Here is a 13415-nt window from a genome sequence, read left to right on the forward strand (position 1 = left end):
CCAGTCAAGGCACATATGAGAGAGCAATCAATGAACAACTAAGGTGCTGCAACGAAGAATTGATGCTTCTCATCTCTCTCCTTTCCTGTCTCTCCCTATCTTCCCCTCTCTCTGTCTCTATCACCAATATATATATATATATATATATGAATAGATTATCTCCCTTGATAGTAATTAGCAATTAATGAGCAGAGTATCCAGAATATAAATTACTCTTGGACTGCTAAAACTTCCACTCAAGCAAAATTTTAGTTTTTGCTTTTTTCACAAAGATGATGTCAAAAGAAAAGAAGGAAGTTCCTGCCCCTCTTGAAGCTGAAGGCAAAGCAAGGGTTTTGAAGGCAAAGAAGTACTAAAACGTGTTCACAGCCACACACACATGAAAGAATATCTACTAGTCACCCACGTCCAACTGCCAAAGACATCACAGCTTCACCCCTCAAGGCAGCCCATGTATCTTCAGAAGAGCACCCCTGGGAGAATCAAGCTTGACCACTCTGCATTATTATCAAGTTCCCCTGACTACCCACTCAGCCATGAAAAGATAGAAGATAACAGCCCACTCATGTTTATTGTGGATTCAAGACCAACAAGCACCAGATCAGACAAGCTAGAAAGAAGCTCTGTGACATTGACGTGGCCAAGATCAACACCTTGATCAGGCCTGGTGGAGAGAAGAAGGCATATTATGTTCAGCTGGATCCCGACTATGATGCTTTGGATTTTGCCAGCAAAATTGGGCTCATCTACACTGAGTCCAGCTGGCTAATTCCAAATATAAAAATTTTTCACTGTAAAAAAAATTTAGTTCTTAAATTTAAAAGCTTAGGAAATTTGCGTTATTGATCTTTAATTAAAATGCTACCTTTACAAAAAAAAAATGAGTACTCAGTGTGACATTTGTGGGGGGACACTGGAGCCAGAAATGGGAAAAATTGTGTTCTGAGGCAGGATCTGTTTTAGGATGTGTGAGTTTTGAGAAGGTTCTGGAGATAATTGGGTCTGAGTCTATGATGCCTGAGGGCAGGTGACTGCCTTCTTGTATCTGATAGACTTTCAGGAGGTGTAGATGAGATGTTTACTGATGGAAATCTCAGCAACCTTCCTTACAGGTATTTCTAAGGGTCAAATTCCTCAACATGCACAGGAGGTATACAAGATGAAGTACATATGTAAAGTACCTTGTTAATGTCAGCAAAGACCATGTGCCTAAAGCAGGCAAAAAATAGGCACATATATATGTCATCATAAGAAAGTGTGACAGGGGTTAATTAAACACAAAGGCCCTGTATTTCTCAAAATATTTTCTGCCTCCTCCTCACCACTATTACTGTCTCACTTATTGGCATCATTTATTTTAAATTTTCTGAAAGGGGCAATAGAGAGCACTGTGCTTCCCAAACATATTTGACTTCTTTAAATACCCCTCCTCCAGCACACACATGCTCTCTTACTTTATTGGTGGAGAATCTTTCGGATTACCTATTCTGAGGAATATGCATTGGGACTCATAACCAGGGATTTAGAGCAAGTGGAGGATGCAATGGTTTGGAAATGGCCTTTGGAGGTTTAAGAGAAGGCTTTCCTACCCCTATGGGATGTGGCACAATGTGCAGTACACATAAGGTGGGGTCTTGTAGCACAGGCCTTCTCCAGGGAGCCTGTTTGGGAGAATTTTTGAAGAGTTAGAAGATGTAGAGGTGTTATTGATTGAATCCCCCTGTCCAAACTCTTATGTTAAAATCCTAAATTCCAGTACCTCAGAAAGCGGCCTTCATTGGAAATAAGGGTTGTTTCAGATGTCATTAGTTAAATTAAGATGATGTTATTAGGGTGGGTCCTAAACCAATATGGCTATGTCCTGACATAAAGAAGAAATATGGATGCAGATGGGCACACACAGGGTGAACACTGTGTGATGATGAAGGCAGAGATCAGGGTGATGTTTCTGCAAAATGAGGAATACCATAGATTGTTAGCAATCTTCGAATTAAGACATATTCTCCCTGGTAGCCATCAGGAGGGACCCACCAACCCCTCAATCTTGTGGACTTCTAGCTCCCAGAATCATGAAAAAAAGGGGATTTCTGTTGTTCAAGCCCCCAGTTTTGATATTGTGTTATGGCAGCCCTAGGAAACACATACAAGGGGGATTACACCAGAAAGGAGAGATTTTCACAGTATTCTACAGAGTGGGGGTGGTCCGGTCACAGGAAGGGAGAGCAGGAATAACCCTGAGGGCATGGAGGAGATAATAGGAATTGCTCCCACAGTGGGTGGCCACAAACTCTGGGAACATAGCTTCAGTTTTACATATGGAATTCTCTGTCACATTTTTCATGTGTAATGGGAGAGGTTGCGTCAGGCTCTGGCATCTGTTGGGCTGGAAAAGCTTAAGGAAATATTAGACAAATGTGTCCTGAGGTGTCAAGCAGCACCATTGAAAGAGTTCTGTGGTGATTTGTTTTAAAGCTTTCATCAAGTTGATCAATTTCATCTACTTTACCTGTTGCTGAGTTTTTCTTAACCTTAGCAAGAATACTAATTAGTTATGAAAACCTATATTGATGAATGAGGTGAAGGTCCTCTGAGGAGCAGGCATACTATCCGTTAGCAGTTGATTTATTCATCGATGGAATGTCCTTGGAAAGAGTATTTTGGGTTATAAGAAAAGGATTTTGAAATGTTTTAGGATGTAAGTTAATCCTGTGACTACATCTATTACTTTTGAAAGAAAAAGTATATATGTACTGCCTTTTAGTGTACCGGAATTGTTTAAAACCATTAATTATCTTCTGTTGTGGATCCGGTTTTGTAATTTTTACAAACTAACATCTCATAGGTGCTTTGATCTTGTAAGAGGGAGAGATTAAAATTTATTTACCCTAACTGTGACTTTTCTTAGACAGTTGTCCAATTCTTTTCAGTGTCTCAGCTTTTGTGAGCCACTATGAATGCAGTAGGTGTTATTTGAAGCTGAAACTATGAGTATTTTTCATCATTCTTTTTTTGTTTTATCACTGTGATATTTTCATTCACCCCCTTCCTTGCTCTTTTCTTCCTTGCATATGTATGTATGTCATGCTCCATGAGGCTTTGACTACCCAAATATGCAGGTTTACAGGGTCAGATACGCTCCTGGCCAAAGCAAGCTGCAGATGTGTCCGCTTGTTTCATCTAGAATGCACTCTCCTTGCTCCTTTCGAAAGGACTAAGGTCAGGGGAGGGAGAACCTACTTTTTATCCACATGGTTCTATATTTTGAGATTGTGAGTTCATTTCAGTTTTGCCAATGATATTAATAAGTAGGAATTAATATGGGCTGATAGGTTGAGAGTCAAGATGGCAATATGGATTCTAGTTCAACTATGTCCTTATTATGTGACCTTGATTAGAAATCTCAGAGCCACTGTGGCAAGAGTAACCTGTCTCAGGCACTGTTTATTAACAAAATAAAAGCTTGCTACAAGGCATGCTGTGAAACTGAAGTGCTTTTGTCCAGAGAGAAATACTGGAGTTTTCTTAAATTGGCACAGGTTGTATTTTCAGAGGAAAGGACCTGAAATGTATTTTTCAGAGGGTATGTCTTCATGTTGTACAGATAATAAAAGGAAAATTATAAGTCAGGAAAAGACAAATAGTATATGGTATCTCTTTTATGTGGGATCTAAAAAAGCCAAAATCATAGCAACAAAGATCAGAATGGTGATTACTAGGGGCTGGGGGCTGTCAGAGAGGACCAACTTGCAGGGATAAAGGTGAATAATTTCTGGGGTCGAATGTACAACGTGGTGAGCATAGCTAATAACATTGTATTACATACTTTCCAACGTTGCCAAAATAGATCTTCTATGTTTTCTTCACAAAGAAAGAATTGCTAATTATTTGATGTGGTACAGGTGTTAGCCAACACAGTGGTGGTTATCATTTTGCAATTATGTGGTTCACATCAACATGGTGCATACCTTAAACTTATGTAATGTTGTATGTCAATTATATGTCAGTAAATCTGGGGGAGTGCAAATTAACAACTTTTGAGAAAACTGCAGTGATTTTTGGTTCTGTCATATGATTGACACAAGAGCAGAAAATCTCTTCTGACCTGGCTTTGGGGTTTGAGGGATTAGGTAAGAGTTCTGATGGTGTATAGTTCACGCTCCTACTTGTTTTCATGAAGTCATATGACAAGCCATGTGCATTATGCTGCAAACTGCTTGATATCAATGGGAAGTTCATGCCTGGTGACAGGGACCCAACCTAGAGTTTAAAATCAGTTGTACAATTAACTGTATTTACACTTGTTTTGATTCTATAAACTGGACGTGAGATACTTGTATTTGATTTAGCATTCATTTTTAGGATTGTCTTATGAGGACTCAGAAAGTGTCTTTGGCTTGTTCGAAGCCCATCTATGCCCTGGACTCTATATCCTGCTCTGTGACTGAGCATGGACTTTTCCTGGTGACTGGGGACACACTAGAGTGTTGACATGGAGAGTAAATATGAATTTAGCTAAGGTATTGTTGATACAAAGTTAGGATACTATTGAAGGAAAAAGTAATATTTCATGAATGAAATAAGTAGCAGAATTAATTTCTAATACTAGTAGAACTTTATTTGCTCTTTTTAAAAATAAGAGTAGTTTAACTAACAAAAACACCAGCATTTCATCCTCTAATCCAGTTTCCTAGAAATGCAATATTTTTTTGGTGCCTGAAAGGCTATTTTTATAAAAGAGAAGTGTTATGGAAATCAATCTCCCTGGATTTGACAGAATGCTAAGCATGACACTGGTTCAGTCCAACCATGTTTGCACCCCCTCTTGTTCTTAGCACAACCTGGGTACCATTGGGAGCTAACTTCTTATTTTTCTGCAGTAAGCCTTTGCCAAAATGCTATTTGATACCCAAGAGATTCCCCATCGCAAATAATGCTTTTCAGAAAAGACTTAAAAATCTAGATAATGTAATTCATATTACTCATTTCTCCAGCTGAATGAAATTGGCATTCTCAGTGACATTCACAGTACAACTAATGGTAAAGCCAGCTCAACACTGAAAACTTAACACAAATAAAAACTCAGAACAAGGAAGACACATTCAGAGCATTCCCTCGGTCTGTAGAAATTTGTACACCAATATGAACTTGGGGCAGGACAAAGGACATGGTGTGGCTCTCTCACTGGTTATTTAACTTGGGAAATGAGAAGAGTGACTAACATACAGGCAAATAAAGATCCTTAGAATGAGGCTGTTAAAAGAATTTGAATTTGAACTTGGAAGCATTTAACATGTCTCTTTTTTGGTACATGAAATGGTCCATTTTTGTGGGAGATATTTCAGGTCACTTTGTATATTATAGGTGCTCAGATACTTGTGAAATTGCATTATAGTTAGAGAAGAATAAACCCCAGCTGAGTCTGTTATGTTCCCTGATTGTTTTTTGGAGGCCCAGGCACCTAAAGGAACTTTACGGGCGCATTGCCTCCCCTGCACAGACAGAGTAGTTAGTTACTCAACAACAACAAGGCAGCAGAGCATTCCCTCAATAGCTGAAGAGCCGACAGTTCTGGCTGATGGGCATTTAGCAAGAAGTGCTTTTTTTCAGACTAACTGTGTCTAAACAGATCAGAGTAAGAGCCTAGTTTCACAACCAGTCAAACTCAGCGTGGAATAATTCCATAGGTATTTTAAAATTTTATTAGAGATTAAACATTGGGGTACTATCTCCCAACTTTGTCTGTTCTTTCAGAAACTGCTGTGACTGGAGCCTAGCAGGTGGGGTGCGTTTGGCTTTATATGGGAGAGTACTGGAGCTCAGGGCGTGCCCGTGGGCTCTGGTTGGCTCCTCTTCACAAAATGCGGCCCGTCTTCCTAGCATTTCCTGATCTCACCCAAGAGTTCTTAAATTATTTTTTAATGAGGAAGGATGACACCATCTCTGAAAAGACTTAGCATAGCAAATTTTTATCTTTCTGCACACACATAAGAAATCAGAAATAGGGGTCAGAAGAAACAGAGAGCCAGCTCTTTCTCCAACCCCTTGATTGTATCCATCGGTAGTAATTAAGGGATGAGAGCCCAGCAGAACCAGAGTGCCTGAGCAAGGAAGCATGCCCGTCTGTCTGTGCTCCTGGGCTCATAGATCTTCATCTGAGGACGGGATGTTGGGAAGGTCAGTGGAAGAATCAGTTTTCAGATTAGCATTCCCAAATTCTTGTGGTCTTCCATGTAATAGTTTAAAAATATAAAGGGATTCCATTCTTATTTTTTGGCAGAAGTAGAGGAGGGTATCATAATGTCTTTCACATACCAGTGAACCTTGCAGAACAATCTCTGCTCTTAAGGCTTCTTGTGAAGGGGCTCTTAAGGTGCAGTGACATCAGTGGAAAAACAGGCGAGCCCCTACCATGAGGGGCACTGAGTCTGTTATGTTCCCTGATTGTTTTTTGGAGGCCCAGGCACCTAAAGGAACTTTACGGGCGCATTGCCTCCCCTGCACAGAGCCCCATGGGGATGTGTTCTGAGTAGAGGGGCTGCTCTACTGTAGTCTAGTTGAGACTGTGGAGTGTGTGGGGTGGGATGGAGCAGTGTGGAGTTTAAAGGTTCATGTTTTGTATATACTATTCCATTTCATCTCAAAATCCTCCAAGGCTTCATTCTATAGGTTAGGAAAAAGCAGTAGTGAGCATTTTTGGTTGCCTTTGTTCAGGTATTTCCCTAAACGTATGAGATTCATTGGATTTTAAAAAATAGAGTTAGCTAGTTCATTTAGAAAAATCTATGAGTTAGTTACTGATATATAGTAGTTCTGATTTGAGAGTAAGTTTCGTTTAAATTCCAATTAAAAAAAATAAGTAGAGATACATTGTTTTAGCTCTGTGTTTTCTAAGTAAAATATACAGATAGACTTGAACATTGTGAATAAGCTGAACAATTTCAACGATGAAAATCTCACTCACTATAGACAAATTCTTGTTTGATGAAAGGAAGTGATAAGATTTTCCTTCTGCTGTTTGTGTTGAAGATCTTTGAACGGACCGGTCAGAGTTCTACCAACTGTTGTGAAGGTTCTTCAGAGCTGACCTGGTTCTTCTCCTTACTACACATGTGAATTTTCTTAAGCTTTGGTACTTTTTTTTCCTGTCTTAAAATGTTATATGAACTTTTTGGTTCGACCACTGAATGAAATGTTATGACATGTGAGGGGGAAAATCCTGTAAGCATTAATCAGTGTACAATATTTGTTGCTTTTTCACCCAACCTTGTCCAGCTTTCATCCTGATGTCCACCATCCCGGAGGCACTGCCTGCCTGTTTAATTGTTCAGGACAGAACCCTGGTTTGATCTCTTTCTGTGCTTCCAAGTGCTGGTAAATTAATCAAAAGAAGTTACTGCTCTGCTGGGCATTCGCATGAGTTTAGATGTTTCTGCTTCAGGGCCTGTTCATCAGCTAAAATGCTTTTAAGCCCCAAATGGGGAGTAAACACCGTGGCGGCTGCTTTGAGGTGAGTGATTACTTGTGGCCGCTTACATTTGGGAAGGGGCCTGTTTGTATTAGCAGTTATTCTGGTTTGGGTTATAGAGCCTTTTCAAATTCTTTTCCTCCTCTTTTTATTTTAATGTTTTTTAGTATTTGTGAAAAACCACCCCTACCACCATCACTGCGTGTATGTGCCATAGGAATTTCAGTAGTGGGACGTGGAGATCAAAATAAGGCAACCCAGTTTGATCCTACGCCAACGTTTTTATAAATAAAGTTTGAAAGCTAAAATATGCCTAGTAACCAGAGTTTGTCATCGGAGGACAATGAAGTTAGAATATATGTTGAGATACAAGTTATAAGAATAGTTTTTATTCATGTAAGATTGCAAGTCTTTAGGCTTGCTGGTTTTCTTACGTTCGATAAGAGTTGACACTTTTATTATCATTGGCACTATTCATGCTGAGCATTATAGTAGGCACGGAGGTTACAAAAGAAAATAACCTTTGCCATCCAGGAATTAGTCCCGCAAAGAAGACAGACACATAACTGGTTGTTTCAGGGTAATGGGGTGTGAGTATTCTGAGTGAGGTTTACTGGGGGACATTGGGAATATAGAAATTAAATGCACAATGAGAGGCATAGAGACACAGTGCAACAAAATGTCAGCATCTTTTTTTGCAAGGGCATCTTAATATGTTTTGTATTTGGAAAGCTCAGACATGTCCATGTGCAATCACAAAGCCCCTATAATATAGTATGATTCAAATGGCTACAATTAATGGTAGAAGTGGTCATACAAGGATATTTAATCAACTTTTGTTCTTAAGAACTTATTTGCTTTTTCATTACAAAAGTTATTTATGTTAATGATGTGAAGCAGAGCGCAAGGTGAAGGAATAACACGCCTACATTCCTTCATTCTATTCAGAGTGGCCTGTTTTTAAAATGTTTCTTCCCAAGCTTTATTTCTGTGTGTGTGTGTGTGTGTGTGTGTGTGTGTGTGTAGTGCATGCAGTCTTATAACTTTCTTTCTTTATTCAACAGCAAGCTGAACATATGTCCATATTCCTGGCAGGCCCATTTTAGATCTACAACATTCTCGATGGTGTGATACTATGACCAGTGCTCTTAACCATGCAATGCCTGTGACCTTGTCTGCTTATTCGTTTATGGTTTTTTTTGTTGTTGTTGTTGTTTTTTTTTGTATTTTTCCAAAGCTGGAAACGGGGAGGCAGTCAGACAGACTCCCGTATGCGCCCGACCGGGATCCACCTGGCACACCCACCAGGGGGTGATGCTCTGCCCATCTTGGGGCGTTGCTCTGCCGCAATCAGAGCCATTCTAGCTCCTGAGGCAGAGGCCACAGAGCCATCCTCAGCGCCCGGGCAAACTTTGCTCCAGTGGAGCCTTGGCTGCAGGAGGAAGAGAGAGACAGAGAGGAAGGAGAGGGGGAGGGGTGGAGAAGCAGATGGGCGCTTCTCCTGTGTGCCCTGGCCAGGAATCGAACCCGGGACTCCTGCACGCCAGGCCGACGCTCTACCACTGAGCCAATCGGCCAGGGCCTCATTTATGTTTTTAGCCCAAATTCCTGCAGTGAAGTTGACTGTTCAGAACTGATGTATAGTGATATGCAGCCATTGGTAGTGTGTGAGGGGGTTTGTTCATGCACACATTGACTTTATGTATTTTTAGTCCATTTAGTCTTCGCTAAATCTGTTCGAAGTCTTCCCTTCACCTGGACTGTTCAAACTATTGTTTTGTCTATCTGGCCCACCACCTCTGTCCGTTCTTTCAGAACTAACTCAGAGAAAGGCTTCTGTGATTTTTTTCCCTCTAAGACCTTGTCCTCTTACTATCTACCCTCCACTGTGTCTGTGGCTGTGTGTTCTGTTCTGGTGGTGTTCACTTCCCACCTAACTAGAGGGCTGTATGAACCACTCATGTCTCTCTTATTGGAGGGAGGGGAACTAGGGGCAGGGAAAGGGTCTGGGTCATGAGTGGAGGGTCGTTGTACCCTCCCATCATACTATTTACCAAGCTGGGCCTTAAGAGAAGGGACAGATGAGGCCAGGTGAACTTGTGGTACCACTATTCAGAGAACTACTATCCGACTGGCCACAGCACATATAAGAACACTGAATATACCAGAATAGCAGGTAAGTCTGGGACGTGGGACCACAGACAGAGCTGGCTATTGCACCCTGGGAGCCCACAAACCAAGTGATAGCACTCATGGTGGGTGGTCCCACAGCTGCCCCTTAGTCCCCACCGCCACACATTTATAAAACCATTTCTAGCTCATTCAGCGCCCAGCTCCGTGTGGATTCATATGAATGTTGGCCAGACGTTCTGGGTTGTGTGGTTATTCCCTTTCCTTTCCCTTTAATGCATACAATACTCTTTCTTCATTACTAGACTAGAGCAATGTGTCACTGTAAGTTGGGAGACTCATTCTGGTGCAGTGGGTCAGTCCACAGATATTATCTGAGTGCCAATGCGCCAGGCACAGAAGTGAGGACTGGGGTTATGTGAGACAATGGCTGTGGTGCTGGCCTGCATGGGGGCACACAGAGAGAAAGTGACCCTCAGCGGAGAGGGATGACCTCTCTGTATCTGTGCTATCACCTCCCAGTTTCTCTCTTGGAGACCTTGGTCATGAGAACTGGCAGCCCCCAGAAGGCTGGGAGGTAGTGTGCTGGAATGACTGTTTCCCTGGAGCTTGGTGAAAGGGTGTGTACACAAAAAAGGAACTCCACCTGTGTCAGAACTTAGCCCAGGGAGTTAAGGAGAAATCTTTTTCCTTAGTCAACATAGCATCTGGAAGAAATAGAAAATGGCTATTTTCTAATTTCTATTAATGTGTAGTAAGTTACCATCCATATATATTTTTCTCTCCTCCATTCACTCAAGGACTTGTAAAGAAACTGGTCCCCTCTCACTTAGCACCATGTCTGCGTGACTTATCCTAAGAGCTGTTGGGCAAACCGCAGATACTGCTTGACTCAGTCACCATTGATAACCCCTCCTATCGCCGTAGCACCTCAGAGGCATCAGGCTATCTCTCCACATTCAGTATAATTGCTCCGTGTGTTTATATTGGTTGACTAGTTTGCTGCAATCTGCAGAGTTGAATTGCTTAATGTGTTTTCCTCTGTTCTACTAATGACTTAAACTATGTAGTGTGCAGACAAAGAGTCCCACAATGTGCAATAAAAACTGACAACGAGTATCTTTTGGTGCCTAATTAAACTCACTGGCCCTGGTGGCTGCCTTCCTGCTGCTCAGGAATGTCAGCGGCCCAGTCAGGCAGAGTGGCTCAGTACTTGCTGACGGCCAGACCCATCAACCATTATCTTTCCAGGAAGCAAGAGCCTTCTGTTTGCTTCTTAGAAAAACTTCAACTTTTAGACATTTCAAATGGAAAAAAACTAAGTGGTTTTTTTTCCTTCAGTTTTTACTAATAGGACTTAATGGGCTGTGGCCTAGCTTCTTGGAGACCAATCAAAACTGTCTTTTCAAAAATGTTGGAAAATTTTTTTCCTCTGACTAAAAATTAATGCCTTCAATTTTATAAAATTTATTTAGAGTATTAAATTTAATGGGGTGACATTGATCTATAAGAGTACATTGGTTTTAGGTAAACATTTCTATAGTGTTTAAACTGTTGATTGTGTTGTAATGCCCTCAATTTCAGAAGATCTCTACCTAGAGGTTTGCATTCAGACAAAGCTCCTGTAAGTAAGATCTTCCTGGAGAACCGTCGATGTCAGAAAGGAAGCAGAGAGGTCTTAACTTTTAAAATTGTTCTGATTAAATATAAAGAACAAATTCAAATTTAATTTCTCCTCGTAATTTTTTTGTCATCATTTCAGAGATGAAGTACTTAGATTTTTCTCTCCCTATAGCAATAGATTATCTATAGTTTAAGAGAGTCACTCAGATTTCCTTACAATTTTAGGCTGACTGAAAGTGGCTGACTCTTGCAGTGGGTAGTTCTATTTTTGGCTTCTCTGGTGTCGTTTTACATAGTTAGGGAGACTTTTTAAATTTATTTATTGATTTTAGTGAGAGGAAGGTAAAGAGAGAGAGACAGGAATATCGAGCTGTTCCTGTATGTGCCCTGACCGGGGATCGAACTGGCAACTTCCTTGCTTCAGGACGATGTTCTAATCAACTGAGTTATCTGGCCAAGGCTGATATTCTTTATTTATGTATCAATTTCTCTCCTCTTGCTTAGAAAGAGTGAAACTGATGCTGGACTTCCATAGTATTGAGGGGACCCCATCAGGTACTGGCTGTTCTGTTTTAATTTCAGAGATGAGAGTAAGAAGGAAACCCATTTCCAGTGCACAAGTGAGAAAACATCAATCCTCCATGTTTGACGCTGCTTGAGGTGATGATATACTTGTAATGCTTGCACATTTTTTCATGTGTCTGTAACTTGTTCCAGTGAACAACAAACATTGTTTTAGGGTATGAGGACACATTGGGCCAATGATAAGTTCTAATCACTCAAGAAAAAGCTCTTGTATTATTCTAGTTCCAAAGACAGAAGCAGGCCTTCCTCATGTTAGCTCCCAAGTTCACCCAAGGAGAAAGGTGTGCTGACAGTGACAGAGTTCTTTCTTGCCTTTCATTTTCTCTGCTCCAAACCGCTACATGTGCCACATCCTTCAGAGCATGTATCAGAACTGTTCCCTTCATTTCCACGCTCCGGTTCACGAAGGTGGGATTAGCCATAGCCCTGCATGCCACGCACTTCATCACATGTGGGGACAGTTAAACACTGAAGATATCATCTTCACCTTGCGAGAACTTTCAATCTTGTCTGTGTTCGCCTATATTCCTATTCAGTTTGTATGAACATTAGTGTGGATATGTTGTATAATTCAATGGGTTAGCATATAGAGGAACTCTATATAAAATTATGCATGGAAACAATTCAATATAGGACTTTGAGAGAAAGGATAAAAAATGTAAGCAGGGACACATCAGCCAAAATTTTCTTCTCTGCTGGTTCTCATCCCATCTTCATCCCTAAAGATCCTAAGAGCCAGTATCTTATGGGGGAAGAACATTCCCTGCCAGAACTAGCTCAAAGTCTGGATGGTGTCTGTCACTGTAGAAGTGAAGAATGTTGCTCAGCCCTTGATCCAAGAGTCAGTTAGAAACTAAGTGGCCCTGGCCGGTTGGGTCAGTGGTAGATCATCGGCCTGGCGTGCAGGAGTCCCAGGTTTGATTCCTGGCCAGGGCACACAGGAGAGGCACCCATCTGCTTCTCCACCCCTCCCCCTCTCCTTCCTCTGTGTCTCTCTCTTCCCCTCCCGCAGCCAAGGTTCCATTGGAGCAAAGTTTGTCCGGGCACTGGGGATGGCTCTGTGGCCTCTGTCTCAGGCACTAGAATGGCTCTGGTTGCAACAGAGCAATGCCCTAGATGGGCAGAGCATCGGCCTCTGGTGGGCGTGCCAGGTGGATCCCGGTTGGGCACATGTGGAAGTCTGTCTGACTGCCTCCCCGTTTCCAGCTTCAGAAAAAATACCAAAAAAAAAAGAAACTAAGACATGTTGTTGTTGTTTTTTTCTTTCCTGCCTTTCAAATTGTTTTCCACTTTTACAATGTATTTGGTCTTCATAGCTATTATGTGAGGCAGATGGCAGTGATGACATCCCCAAGTTCCAAGTAGAAAGCTGAGAATGGGATGGGGGGGAGAAGGTGACCTTTCTGTGTTCTGACAGTGCTGGGAGTAGAAGATCTCATATGTGCACTGTCCTCCAGATTGGCCTCGCCTGATTGCTCAGCAGGGCACTCAAATGGTGGTTTTGGCGTAGCTGAGAGTGTAGCACATGGTTGCATAAGCGGACCCTGGCCTGAGACAGGTGTTTAGGTCCTGTCTTGGCCACTTATAAGGTTTCTGTGGCCTTTGGCACTTC

At 41.6% G+C, this 13415-nt stretch overlaps 1 protein-coding gene across 4 annotated transcripts in view; it reads left to right on the forward strand.

Annotated features, from left to right (window-relative positions):
* Window positions 1-13415, forward strand: part of ATP8A2 (ATPase phospholipid transporting 8A2) — a 726487-nt gene that overhangs the window by 421615 nt on the left and 291457 nt on the right. The gene's annotated exons all lie outside the window — the stretch shown is intronic.

Source organism: Saccopteryx leptura, chromosome 2 (genome assembly GCF_036850995.1).
Source record: "Saccopteryx leptura isolate mSacLep1 chromosome 2, mSacLep1_pri_phased_curated, whole genome shotgun sequence".
Taxonomy (NCBI): domain Eukaryota; kingdom Metazoa; phylum Chordata; class Mammalia; order Chiroptera; family Emballonuridae; genus Saccopteryx; species Saccopteryx leptura.